The following is a 13672-nucleotide window of genomic DNA, read 5'->3' as shown; positions in this document are numbered from 1 at the left end:
ACCATGCATTTCAGACTTAACAACAAATCTGCCTTTAACTGTCAAGCCACATTATAATTCAGGTAGGAAGAAAGATTCACAGTAAGTCTGAGGTAATCAATGATTTCATGTTTGCATTGTGCACTTCAAGAGATATTCGGCCTTACTGTTGACCTTACCAAACTACGCAAGTGATGCTTACCAACCTGCTCTTGCCTTTAATCTGAGCTGTTAAAGCAAATACAGAAAATCAGGAGTTTAATGTTTCCTTTTCAAGGATATTATCTGCTTCAGCTACCCACTAAAACCAAAGCATCTTTCCTCTTCTGTTTCATTTAACTGAAGGGGAAAAGCAATGAGCTAATGTATTAGGTGATTTCATTGGGTCGTATGTCAAGTTACAGCAGCAAAGAATGTGTCCTTTATCACTACTGACATGGACCCTTGACAGACTTCAAAGGAAGAGCTCTCACACTATTGACAAAATACATACAGAACTGCATGAGTGGTACAAAGGCCCTGCAAGAGAAAGAAAAGGGAATTTGGGTTAGAGAGCAAACGTCAAGAGAGTAAGTGCTCCCCTTCTAGTTTTGCACTGCAAGATGGTTCAAACACCTTGTCAATTAACACTGGAAGAGATTGATAACACTTAGAATCTTTTCACTTTGGAAAAGCTAATAATGTTGATAAAAGAAGACAGATCCATCACCACCAAGTACAATGCCTTGTATATTTCTTTGTGAACAAAATTAACTCCTCACTAATCTTCGTGACTTAAATCATGGCCAGCCACTTTAGCAGAGGAAAAAGGCTCAAAGTCTGTGATCAGCAAATCTGAGGTGAAACATTTGCCTAAATATAGTTACCTGGTGTCTTTTGAGATGCCTTGCAGAATACAGCTGGCTGGCTGTTGTCAGTCCGGGAGGCAGGTCTCCCCAAGTCATATGTACCCGCCCTGTTTGGATGTCTCAGATAAGACACAACATTTTAAATGTCACTAAATGACAACATGTAGGCAACTGAATCATCAAATGGATGGAAAACAGTTCTGCAAAGGGCTTGAAGCCTGAGAAATATATATCATGTTCATTCGGGCAAAGAGGGCCATAAGCACACCTAACACAAACAATGACAATGTTGCTATTGATTAAAGTAGAGGCGAATCTTACCCTTAGCCCCACTATGAATATTTAATCAAGTAAATTGGACAACATCAATGTGCTTTTTGTGCCTTTTGATCGACTCAGGAAAGATTTTCATCTAAAGGTGGCTTCCTTTTTCTTTGAACTAGAAAAAGGAGACTGTTTTCCTACCAAATCTATTTATCTTTATTGTCTTTTTTTTTTTTTCAGATCATGACATTTCCTACTTTTGCCTTTTTAATCAGTTTTACTGGCCCTTAAGCTAAAAGCACATATTGTAGATGTTCAGTCCCATTTTCCTTAGCTGACTGCCAGTAAAATGGCAAAAAAAAAACTTTACAAACCTCCCAGATTTAGTCTTCCTTGATGGTTCTGGTTAAGAAAACTTTATCTGAGAGATGTGGTCTTTAGGATGCTCTTTTATTTTCATTACCTCTGTTATTGTGTATCTGACGGTAACTTCAAAATTCAAAAATAATAATGAGCAGTAATAGTAGAAGTAGTAATCTATGTCTCCTGGAATTCTGAAGTGTAAATTTTGACACTGTTTTTAGAGAAAGCAAGGTATGATGGAGAGGAGAAATAATTGTCTGCCTTTTTAATGGCTGCAGTAGAACAAATTAGAAACAGTTTGAAAATACAGAGATCATTTGAGTGGCTAACACTGATAAATGGGACTCTGAGTTGAAACCAATCAAAGAAAACTAGCAATGTTTACACTGGGGCTGTGCTGACCTTTATTTTGATGTGTTATGCTCTGCTGACTTTGTGGACGAAGGGCCTTTCAGAGGGTTCACTCATTCATATTTGTTCTCTGGGTTGATATATTACTGGCTATATAAATTGTTTAGTGCCACAGGTATGATTGTTAGCAGCAAGAACAAGAGTGTGACCACACACAGACTGGCAAACATTATTTATCTTGAGGCTTAGCAGAATAAAATGCTAGACAATCTATTTCAGCTTTCACTTCCTCATTTTGACTAGTTTCTCCCATTGTACTGAAGACACAAAGCCCAGTGAATATCTGCTTTTCATACGACAAAGCCATTGTTCCCATCTCAGACCAAAATGACAGTGTATAGAGTTATGAGCAATGATATTATGGAGACAGTCTGATGGAACTGGCAGTACTCACCCCATATTGAACATGCTTCAGCTGTCAATGCCTGACAGTGGACAATCAGTGGATTATTTTATTATCATTACTTAAATTTGCCTCAGTCACTTTCTAATTTCATGTTATTGTTAGAAATTTTTGTTAAACTTCCAAGCCTCTGAAATATAGCACAGAAGCCTGCATGAAGAGGGACATAGAGCAAAAAGCAGAGGAAGAATTTTGGATCAATTAATTGAAGAGATTAAAATGCCAAATTCTAAAGCTGAAATTATTGAAATCTTTCTATTGTCGTAAAATCTTGTTTATGGCACACACACTGAAATAAACCTATAACTGACTGAGCAACCCATCCTAAAAATTCCAGCATGGAAAAATGCTGTCTCCTTTAGTCCAATTTCCAAATTTTGAGACCAGTGTTAATTATGTCTCTGTCACTTTGAATTCAACTGAATAACTCAGGATATTTACAGTAAATTTTACATTGTACACTCGGTAGAATCCATAAGTGTAGTCACTCCTACAGAGGTCTGTTTGGTTGCAATGTAATCATAGATTTTAATTCATATTAAATTGCACAAGATATTTCTTTAAGATGGGTTAAGGCCCAAATCATTTCCAGATGCTTTTCCCTTTGTTTCTGTTATGAACCCCAATTGCTTAAATAATTTTACAAGCAACTTGATTTTTTTGGATGTGACAGAATTAAAATGACAAAATATAAGATTTATGTAGTCAGAGAGTTGACTAAATAAGGACTGAATAATGAGATTTTAGATAAACAGCAGAGAGAAATTCTGGGGAAAACTGTCATAAGCCTACAGAAAAGTTCACATTATACACATTAAACTACTTTTATTGCCTAGATTAGGCAGTATAAAGGCCTTTCACAGTACTTTTTTCCAGGCAGACACTAGTTAGAGCCCCAGAAGACCTGGACAAACATGAGAGTGAGATTCTCTCTGCTGAATGAAAGGCTTGCCTAGTTGGAGGCATGGAAGTAAACTTGCATTTTGGGGTGAAATCTGGCCTCCGCAGAGGAGCTAAAACAATAGCTGTAGTGATCAAGAAATGTAAGCACGAAACCACTCCACCATTTGTTGGAGTCACCCCAACAAAAATGTTCCCTTGATAATTTTATAGAGACAGTAAAATGATTCAGAAGTTATAAAGAAAAGTGAAAACTGACTTCTACTGAAGTTAAATTGTCCTCTTGTCATTCAAAATTGCAGCACTGATGCTCCTTACGTTCACAAATATCATTAGACAGAAATGCAAGAAATCACAACTGCAGTATTTTTGTTGGACTCAGTTTCTCCAAAGTTCCTAAAAAAAAAAAAACAAATGTAGAATGAAGCAGAACTTTAATTGCACATGCTTTGACATGTGCAATACACACTAGAGATCATTGTCTAAAACTCTAGAAGTGAATCAAACCCAAGTCTTTTTAGGGTTACGGTCTGGCTAATGGTATCCCAGAGGACAAAATTAAAGGGGCTCAGAAAATGAAAAGATATATAAACTGTATAAATCCTTAATCCTCTGTGTGCAGTATCATTCCTAAAATGATTTAACCTGGAGAATTAATATCATTTTGGTTTCCAGTCCTTTTTTTTTTTTTCTTTTTTTTTCCTGGATTAAAATTAGAATTAGGATATTTAAAAGCTATGATGTGAAACGCAACAAAGATCCTCTTTCAAACCTAGGAAACACATATACTGCAGCAGGAATTACTGATTTGTCATTAATCTATAAGATACCTATCTCCAAATGCAGTAATTCTAACCTTTAGTTAGAAAGTTTATTTTATTTTGTAGTTTAATTTTAGTCTGATCATGGATATTGCCTCAACATAAAATTAATGTTCAAAGAGTAAATTACATTTTATAAAGTGCTTATCCACTTTTACTCTGTAATCAGTGTCACCAGATTTTTAAAGATCTGGTTCAACTGATCTATCTATAAATTGAGAAAAATGTGTATAGGAAAATTCCCTTCTCAAAACTACCTCCACCTGTATTTCCTTTCCTATATTTTTTCTGTTTTCTGTTTGTTTCTTTTTTTCCTTCAGCACATGAATGTTTTAAAAAATAATAGGCAGATAAAGCTGTTTCTTTTGTTTCTTTATTGTTCAAGAAGGCATTTTAATTTGATCAACTGTTTATGCCAGCAGCCTACAGTTTCAAAGCTTATAAAATCAAGTTAAATGAGAGCATCTATCCCAGCTGCCTGAACTGCAAACAGCATCCCATCCCAACCAATTCACATCCTACATCACAAATGGAGCAATACAAAAGCAGCAAGTATTTTTTCTGAAGTGGAATAAGCTACCTGGAAAAATACCTGTGTGTGTTCTGATATCCTTTCATATTGTCTGCATTTTCTTATCTCATCATATTATAAATGTACTTCATTCTTTCTCTTTTAGAAGATAAATGGAATGAAAGGTAATATTTTAAAAGCGAAAATACAGATGTTTTGTCTCTCTACTAGAGAGAAATACTAAAGCTTTCTTAATGGTATAATTAAGGTATAAAGGAAGAAGACAGTAAAAAATGTTTAAAAGTGTGTCATGTGTCATTAATATTATGCATAATATTTTTATCTGTTCCTTAGAGAACTGTAGATAAGGGACAATCATACTAAAAGTAAAGACTTTACACGACACCAGTTCTGAATTTCATTTTTCTTTATTTATTACTACAAATCTATTTTTGGAATAAGCACTGAAAAATTAAACCCAGAGTAGTTCCTCCTGTTCCCCTCTATCTAAACCTGCAACACAGGACATCCTTTTCATGTGCAGTATTAAGATAGCTCTACTTAATCTGCAGGTCAGTTCTTTACTCAGGTTTTAAAAGGCACATTTCTGTATTTACATAATGCGTCATGCCAAACCATAACTAATGGGAGCAGGATGAGCTAGAGATCCCAATATTTTTGTATCTCAAACTTTTCTTCATTTTGCCTTCTCTGCAATTTCAAAAATATACTCATTTGCAACTGCATTTTTAAGAATGAAAATTGCAAAACTCTCCAAATAACTACTATTTGCTGCTTTTGCTTTTAAAGGAGATTTTTTTCCTGTATTCCTAATGCATTTTTGTAGATTCAACTGTTGAAGGAATCAATTTTCTCCAGAGATGGCAATGCTTTTCAGTAAGAAATGAAACCTGCTTCTTTTTTGCTCAGCACTTCCTTCATGTTATTTCATTTTGCACAGAGTTCACTGCAACAGTCAACATTTCCTTGGACATCACTGTTAGAGGTGCATACAATTCCTAATACAACAGAGATTAACCTCAGAGCATTACTACCACACACACACACAAATATATAAAAAATAAATAAAATTAAAAAAAAAAAACATCCTGCACATTTTGCCTCATCAGCCCTGCCTCATTTTTTGCTCCAGTGGAGCTGGGAGGCAGGAGGCTTTCTTCCTGAAACCTTCACCACAGAGGACAGTGCAGAATGGCTGGCTGATGGCTGGAAGGAAGAAAAGCACCACAGGCAAGAAGGCTTCAGTCCCTAATCTACGTCTGGCTCCTGATTTTAGAGGTGATGCACAGTACAGGGAAAATAAATAAATTAATAATAAAAATTAAACTGAAAAGAAGAAAGTCCAGAATTGTGAAATGTGATGTCAAAGATGTGTTGCAAGTAGGCAGAAACAGGTTTTAGAATACTCCCTTGCTTCACAGCAATGAGAAGGTAAAGGAGAAAGAAAAGAAGACGGTGATGGTGAGGGCTGTCTTTGCCAAAGAGGACTGTTGGGTTCTCATCCCTGCTGTTGTCTGTGTAGGATGCAGGTCTGGCCCCTTCCTGTGCTTCCATGATCTTTCACTAACATTGTCTTTCCAGTGTGATGGCTGCAGCAGAGTGGAAGGAGGAGTAAGCCCTCCCTCACCACATTTGTCTGTGTCTTGCTGGGTGGGGAGGTTTTCAGAGGAGGCAAAAGACATCCTCAGGCTGAGAGTAGGGTGAAGGTACACTGCAACCCCATTCCTTATTTCTGCTATGCAAAAAGCAGGTGGTGGCATCACCACAAGTTACTGGCTGTTTTTAAACAGGTGCTGAGCATTGAGCAGGGCTTCTTCACTTTGTGGTGGCAATTTCTCTTTGATGAACAGAGTCAGAGTTTAAGGTTCACTCCTCAGGATAAATATCTTCTCTAAACAGCAGCTGTATTTGTGTCACCATTTGGTGGAGCTCAGGCCACCACATAACGAGCAGAGGGCATGCAGGCTCCTTGCCTAGGATGCCTGGGTCAGGGCAATCTGAGGCAGGAGTACAGACTGGGAGAAGAACATACTGAGAGTAGCCCTGCAGAGAGAGGCTTGGGGGTTCTGGTGGACGAAAGGCTAGGCCTGAGCCAGCAGTGCACAACTGAAGCCCAGAAGGCCAACTGCATCCTGGGCTGCATCAAAAGAGGTGTGACCAGCAGATCAACAGAAATGATTGTCCCGCTCTACTTTGCCCTCATGGGAACCACCTGGAGCACTGCATCCAGGTTTTGGGCCCATAGCCCAAGAAAGACATGGACCTGTTAGAGCAAGTCCAGAGGAGGACCACAAAGATGATCAGAGGGCTGGAACACCTCTCCTATAAGGAAGGCTGAGAGAGCTGGGGATGTTCAGCCTGAGGAAGAGAAGGCTCCAGGGAGACCTCCTTGCAGCCTTTCAATACTTAAAGAGGTCTTATAAAAAAGATGGAGATGGACTCTTTACTCAGGTAGATAATGATAGAACAAGGGGGAATGATCTTTAACTCAAAGACAATAGATTTAGATTAGACATTAGGAAGAAATTCTTCACTGAAAGGGTAGTGAGGCACTGGAACAGGCTGTCCAGAGAAGCTGTGGATGCCCTATCCCTGGAGGTATTCAAGGCCAGGCTGGGTTTTGAGCAACCTGGTCTAGAGGGAGGTGTCCCTGCCTATGGCAGGCAGGTTGGAACTAGATGATCTTTAAGGTTCCTTCCAACCCCAGCCATTCTTTGATTCTATGATTCTTTGATTCTATGATTCTTTGATTCTATGCTGGATTGCACCATGATAGACATGTACACCAGGGATCAGTTCTGCAGCTCAGAAAGTATTTTCTGGACTATATTATTAATGTCCCTATACCTCCATTTACTCACTGCAAAATAAAAACCATAACTTCCAGTATTTGGGGGTTATTTCCAATAGCACTTAGGAAAAGAAATAAACAGGTCTTCAAGGTGAGCTGCTGTGATAGTCTTCATAAGAAAACAATTAATCTTTTATTTGTTTTGGAAGGCCTTAAAAAAAAAAAAAAAGTGAATATATTACATCTTGCATTTCAGCAGCTGGTCTTGAACATTCAGAGAGTGCTCACAAGCACAGCCCAGGGGAACTTTGTCAGCCTGCATTTCAAGTGATGTAATTATTCCCTTGATCAGAAGCAATAAGAATTCAGGTCATCCTTCTGGCCCTGAAACAGCTAATGTAGAGTTTGACTCATGATCTGGGCCACAGAGCTATAAGGATTTGTTGCCTTCATCTGACCACCAATCCTTCTCCCATTGCAGAGCTGGCTGAATAAGCTTCCTGTTCAACCTTGACTTGCCACAGCCCATAACTCACTGTATTTATACAGACTATCAACAAGTTCAGTTTATTTGCAAGCATCTCTGAGCTTAACCCAGAGGGGCAGGACTTAGGTTCACAGTTCCTGAGGTGGTTAAGCGGGTTACTTCCCCCTCACTCAGGGATATCAACCATTGAGTCTACTGCAAGTAAATTCTGTAGAGACTATGAATCCAACAAAGTCCTCCATACCAGGTGATATTTAGTCTGAAATATTTTAAAGTAGCAAAACAAGAAAAAATGATTAAATAGTTCACTAGAATCCTAGTCCCCAGAATACCAGTCACTCTCTCATCTAAGAGAAGAATTTGTTTTTAATTAAGATTTCCACTGGCTTTCCCCAGATCTGTAAATTGGCTTTGGGTCCTAGCACTGGCCCAGGTGCACTAGGAAACCTTTACGTCTTGTTGCTTGGATGTTAAGGAAAAGTTAGCCAAGTTATTTCCCAAGGGTGACTAAGCTCTTCTAGTTTTGAAGCAGACACCTGATAACAGTGGTGCTCAAAAATATATACATGAAGCAATAATATAAAACAAATTGTCCTGTATGTGAGACTACATTCCTGTGGAACTTCATAGGTCTAGGTGCAAGAAGGCTGTGAACTTCACCGTGACTGTGGTTTCTCTGTGTTTGTAGCTGTGCTTTGTTAGCTGTGATAATTGCTTCTGATTAATCAAAGCTAACACTCCAAGGTGCTTTATAGGAAAACAATTTCTATCAATTTGGTACCACTGCAAATTGCACTCCAGGACCCACATTCAGCTGAAGTGGTTTAAGAGCAGACTAATTCAAAGGATTCTCTTGAAGCTCTGTATACTTCACTAGCTTTATCTTTCAGGGCTTGTCTTCACCTTGGTTCTTATTACTTATCCTATTCAATCTCCCCTTTTCCAACTTTTTATTAAGTTCTTTTCAAGCTATCAGCAGATTCCACAGGAGCTTTTGAGTGAAACCAGCCAGAAAATTATTTACTTTAGTGTCTCCTTTCCTCATTTCCAGGAATATATAGGGAAGAAAAAATATCTCCCTCTGGTTATTGTGCAGTACAAGAATGCCATATTGCAAGATGTGTACATACTGCTTGCAATAATGCGAAGATTAATTTGCCAGATTATGCACAGACCACAAGCTATTTAGTTTGAATAATAATGATTGTGGAGCATAAAATATTATTGAAAATTTGCTGAATCCTATCTGAAAAACAATAGGGGTATTCAAAAAATATGCTACCCTCAAGCTACAATTGTAAATATTATTGTTCTTTTCATCCTTCCAGTTAGTGGATTTTACATCATCTGAGAGACCTGAAATACCTAATTTTCATCTGTGAGGCAAAACAAATGTACGGAAGCCAAAAACATCAAGTTAGGCAATTCTGCATCTCCTATGATGGAGTTGGCTTCACTTGGTAGAGCACCTGAGCACAGATCAAGAGATTACATTTGTACAGCATCTACAGCTGATTCTTATTTTTAGCAGACCATATTCTTGTCCTTAATAGACTTTAAATATTATATATTGTTTCCCTACAGTGGGAAAATTCATCATAATAGAAAACATGTCAGTGCGTCTAGTGTTAACCATGAATAGCTGATACATTTTCTAACATGATGCATTTTGGTCATATATAAGAGATTCCTGACATGTGTGACCATACTGCTCCAGAAAAAAAAAAAAATCATATCAGGGCAATGGTTTAGACCATAAAACATTTGCAGACCCATCAATTATCACTGCCATAATAATTCTTTTGAATCACAGACTGTCATCCACCATGTTATGGAAAATGTGCTCAGCTACAGCAGTGACAAGTGGTCATATAAAATCCTAAAAGAGCTAAAGGCAGTGCAATAGCAGCAGTACAAATATGCTGTCAGAAGAACTTCTGAGGGTGAAAACAGTCTGTGGCTGAGGACTGAGAGATAATTATTGTATGCATATAATGCAAAGAAACTTGTGAGGTTGAAAGAAGGGGATGGGTTTAAAAAAAATAATTATTTCACGGATACACTTACAGCAGTAGATTCTTTGGAAAAATGTGGATTAGATATTTCAGGAAACCTCAGTCTCTGTTGAGATTCCTATTCTACTTGACATTGAAGAACTGGTCAAAAAAATTTAAGCAAATCATTGCTTGCTTTTCATATTTTTGCAGAGTTTTATGGTTCAAGCAAAAGTTTTCATCTTCATGACAATAAATCAAAAATTTATTTTCCTAAAATGTTAACGTTTCACTTTTTAAACATTTTTCAATCTTCTAAACACATTGTCATAAAGGGGCCACTGAAATTTTTGTGACTTTAAATGAAGGGAAGTAGGATCTTGCACAGTAGCAATGCTCAAAAAAGGCAAGAAGAGAAATGTAACAAAACAAAATAAAAAAAATCTAGAGCAGTTCTCATAGTAAATTTTGCTGAAAATAATAAAAAAAATACTTGAAAATGGAAAATTTGGGAAAGCATCGTAACATATAATTTTTTATTATTAAGTTAAAATTGAACATGTTACTGGAAATGTTGCTGCCTTTGAAGAAGGTGCAGATAAAGAGCACCCAAAAGCTGAAGGGAGCTAGAATACCACCTACTAAGTGTAATTTCTGGTAAGCAATCTTTTGGACAGGAAATTGATGAGAGTTTCTAAGATGTGTTTAAGATTCTTTCTCTTGATTTTGTATCCAATATCAAACCGGAAGGAAACACTGCCACATGGCTTGCTCAGCTGTGACAATAAGGGATTTTACTTGAGGCAATAGACCCTGCAGGTAATTGTGGGCATCCTTTTGGCCTGACTGCTCTGCAAAATAATGGAGTATACCCAAGGGTAACAATGCACCTCAACTTGTGTGAGGCTTCATCTAATCTGAGTTTCTAAGTAAGTGCTCTGCAAGTTTGCTGATGACACCAAGCTGTGCAGTGTGGTCAACGCATCTGGAGGGAAAGGATGTTCATGAAGTTCAACAAGACCAAGTGCAAGGTCTTGCATCTGGGCCAGGGCAATCCCAAGCACAAATACAGGCTGGGTGGAGAATGAATTGAGAGCAGCCCTGAGGAGAAGGACCTGGGGGTGTTGGTTGATGAGAAGCTTCACATGAACCAGCAATGTGCACTTGCAGCCCAGAAAGCCAACCGTATCCTGGGCTGCATCAAAAACAGCAGGATGAGGGAGGTGATTGTCCCCCTCTGCTCAGTTCTCATGAGGCCTCATCTGGAGTGCTGTGTTCAGTTCTGAGGCCCCCAGCACAAGAAGGACATGAACCTACTAGAACAAGTGCACAGGAGGGCCACGAGGATGATCAAGGGGCTGGAGCACCTCTCCTATGAAGACAGGCTGAGGGAGTTGAGGTTGTTCAGCCTGGAGAAGAGAAGGCTCTGAGGAGCTCTTACAGCAGCCTTCCAGGACCTAAAGGGGGCCTAGAGGAAAGCTGGATAGGTGTAGTCAGTGTAGTGATAGGAAAAGGAGTCATGGTTTTAAACTAAAAAAAAAAAAAAAAAAAAAAAAAGTAGATTTAGATTAGATTTTGAGAAGAAATTCTTTGCTGTGAGGGTGGTGATGCACTGGAATGGGTTGCCCAGAGAACCTATGGATGCCCCATCCCTGTAGGTGTTCAAGGCCAGGTCGGATAGGGCTTTGAGCAACCTGGTCTAGTGGGAGGTATGCCTGCCCATGCCAAGAGGGTTGGAATTAGATTTTCTTTATGGTTCCTTCCAACCCAAACCATTCTATGATTCTATGATCATATTTGCAGTCAAGTAGAGATGAAGGCACATACCTGTCTGTGTTAATCGAATACAGATCTGAAATGCATGATGCCAAAGGAGCTGATGTCTCATCTGTGTCTCCTTAACTGGAAGGAGTGAATACGATGTGACATCTCTCAAACTTGTAGGTCCAGAATGTGATTTATCTGGTACCTCAACTATAAGAAATTCTCTAAAAATTAAAGTCAGCATGATGAGTTCTTTGCTGTTTTTCCTTTTGCTACAGTGGAAATAAAAAAGGGCATTAGGCTAGATATCTGGGAAGAAATGAAGGGAACACCTGAAGCTCAACTTTAGCTTTGTTGGGACTACACAGAAGTAACAGTAGCCCTTGGACTGATACCTTGAAATGTTCCTGTCCTTCTGATTTCTTATTCCCCCCTTGAGTAAAACAGAAACCTTGTCAACAGACCTGGCAGATTTATTAAGAAAATTTATTAAATAACCATTTTGTAAGCTTAAAACTTATTCCAGAAAAGTTCCAAGTTCCAAGGTTTTGTCATTGTCATATAAATTCTATAAACAAATGGTATCACAAAGTTGTAGTTGATTTTTTCAACTCTCTGGAAAAAAATTAAAATCTATTGTGGCTTCATTTTGATTATTTGTCAAATTTTCAGTAAAATTTAATTTCTCTTGCCAAAGCAAGCAATACAATTCAAATCTGAGCAGATGACAACAGTTTTAGTCCATTTGTTGTTGTTTTAAAAGGAAAATAAATGGTTATATATATTACAGATTTAAAAGGAGATAGCAATGTGAAATTCATGCAGATCTGAATACAATTATCCTGCTGCACTGAGATAACCAAAATTTAATCATATGGAAATAGCTGAAGAACTATTTTATGAAGTACTAATACCTAGGAAGTTTAGGAATAGGAAAGCAGGAACAATCACCCTAATCTTTCTCTCGGTTTTCTGGGGCATGTAGGTGCTTTATGGTTGCTTTCTTTTTGCATCAGTAACCTGTCCTTGTAGAGTCCATTTTGATGATTATTATTCACTGTCTGCAAAAGGATGTCTTCTTGCTTTTATTATTTATGTGTATACTGTATGCCCTCTACACTGTTAACCATGCTGAGCTGATTTACCTGCTTAGATTAACACTGTACATAGCATGCAAGATGCTGCATGTTTAATTGCATTCTGCTTCTCTTTATGGAGCAGCAGATGCTATGAAGCATCTATTTTTCCAGTGTGGATTCTGACAGCAATAAAACCTTGTTTATGATATGCTGTGATTGCCATTCCAAAAGAGTCAGAAATTATCCCTGAGCTGGGTTAGCACTTTAATCATAGAATCATAGAATTGTAGAATCCTAGAATCGTAGAATCAAAGAATGGCTGGGGTTGGAAGAGACCTTAAAGATCATCTAACTCCAACTCCCCTGCCATAAGCAGGGATGTCACCCACTAGACCAGGTTGGCCAAGGTCCCATCCAGCCTGGCCTTGAACACCTCCGGGTTGGTGCATCCACAGCTTCTCTGGGCAACCTTTGCCAGTGCTTCACTACCCTTTCAGTGAAGAATTTCCTTCTAATGTCTACTCTAAATTTATCCTCTTTTAGTTTAAGACCATTCCCCCTTGTCCTATCATTGTCTACCTAGGTAAATAGTCCTTATCCATCTTTTTTATAAGACCCCTTTAAGTATGAAAAGGCCACAAGGAGGTCTCCCTGGAGCCTTCTCTCATCCCCATGACGTTAATGTCAAGCCCATGATGGGTTCTATTCTAGAAACCAGACATAATCCAAATCACATCTCAAGAAGCAGAGCTGAGATGGTGACTTTCATGGTCAGTGCAAGATTTCCCTTGTTTTATTCCACTAATTCCTAAATAGGCAGTATCTGGTTTTATCAGGCATATTTTTTGTTGTTGTTCAATTGGTTTGTTGTTGGTGTTTTCTTTTTAGCTTTAAAAAAAAAAAAAAAAGTGTAATTCAAATAGGTTATCTTATAAAATAAGCAAGTAGTGTCTTCTTGTTCTCATATTTCTCTGCATACAGATTTTAAGGCTTTCAACTTCTGAATCACTTGGAAGAGCCTTGTGATACCCACGCT

At 38.2% G+C, this 13672-nt stretch overlaps 1 long non-coding RNA gene across 1 annotated transcript in view; it reads right to left on the bottom strand.

Annotated features, from left to right (window-relative positions):
- Nucleotides 1–3426: 3426 nt before the first annotated feature.
- The window catches only part of LOC118247913 (uncharacterized), a 32787-nt gene continuing 22541 nt past the window's right edge, over nt 3427–13672 (bottom strand). The window contains exon 4 of the long non-coding RNA XR_007707867.1: nt 3427–3564. This is a non-coding gene — a long non-coding RNA (uncharacterized LOC118247913). The remainder of the gene's footprint in view (nt 3565–13672) is intronic.

Source organism: Cygnus atratus, chromosome 2 (assembly GCF_013377495.2).
Source record: "Cygnus atratus isolate AKBS03 ecotype Queensland, Australia chromosome 2, CAtr_DNAZoo_HiC_assembly, whole genome shotgun sequence".
NCBI classification, from domain to species: Eukaryota; Metazoa; Chordata; class Aves; order Anseriformes; family Anatidae; genus Cygnus; species Cygnus atratus.
This window is presented reverse-complemented; position numbering and strand designations above follow the sequence as displayed.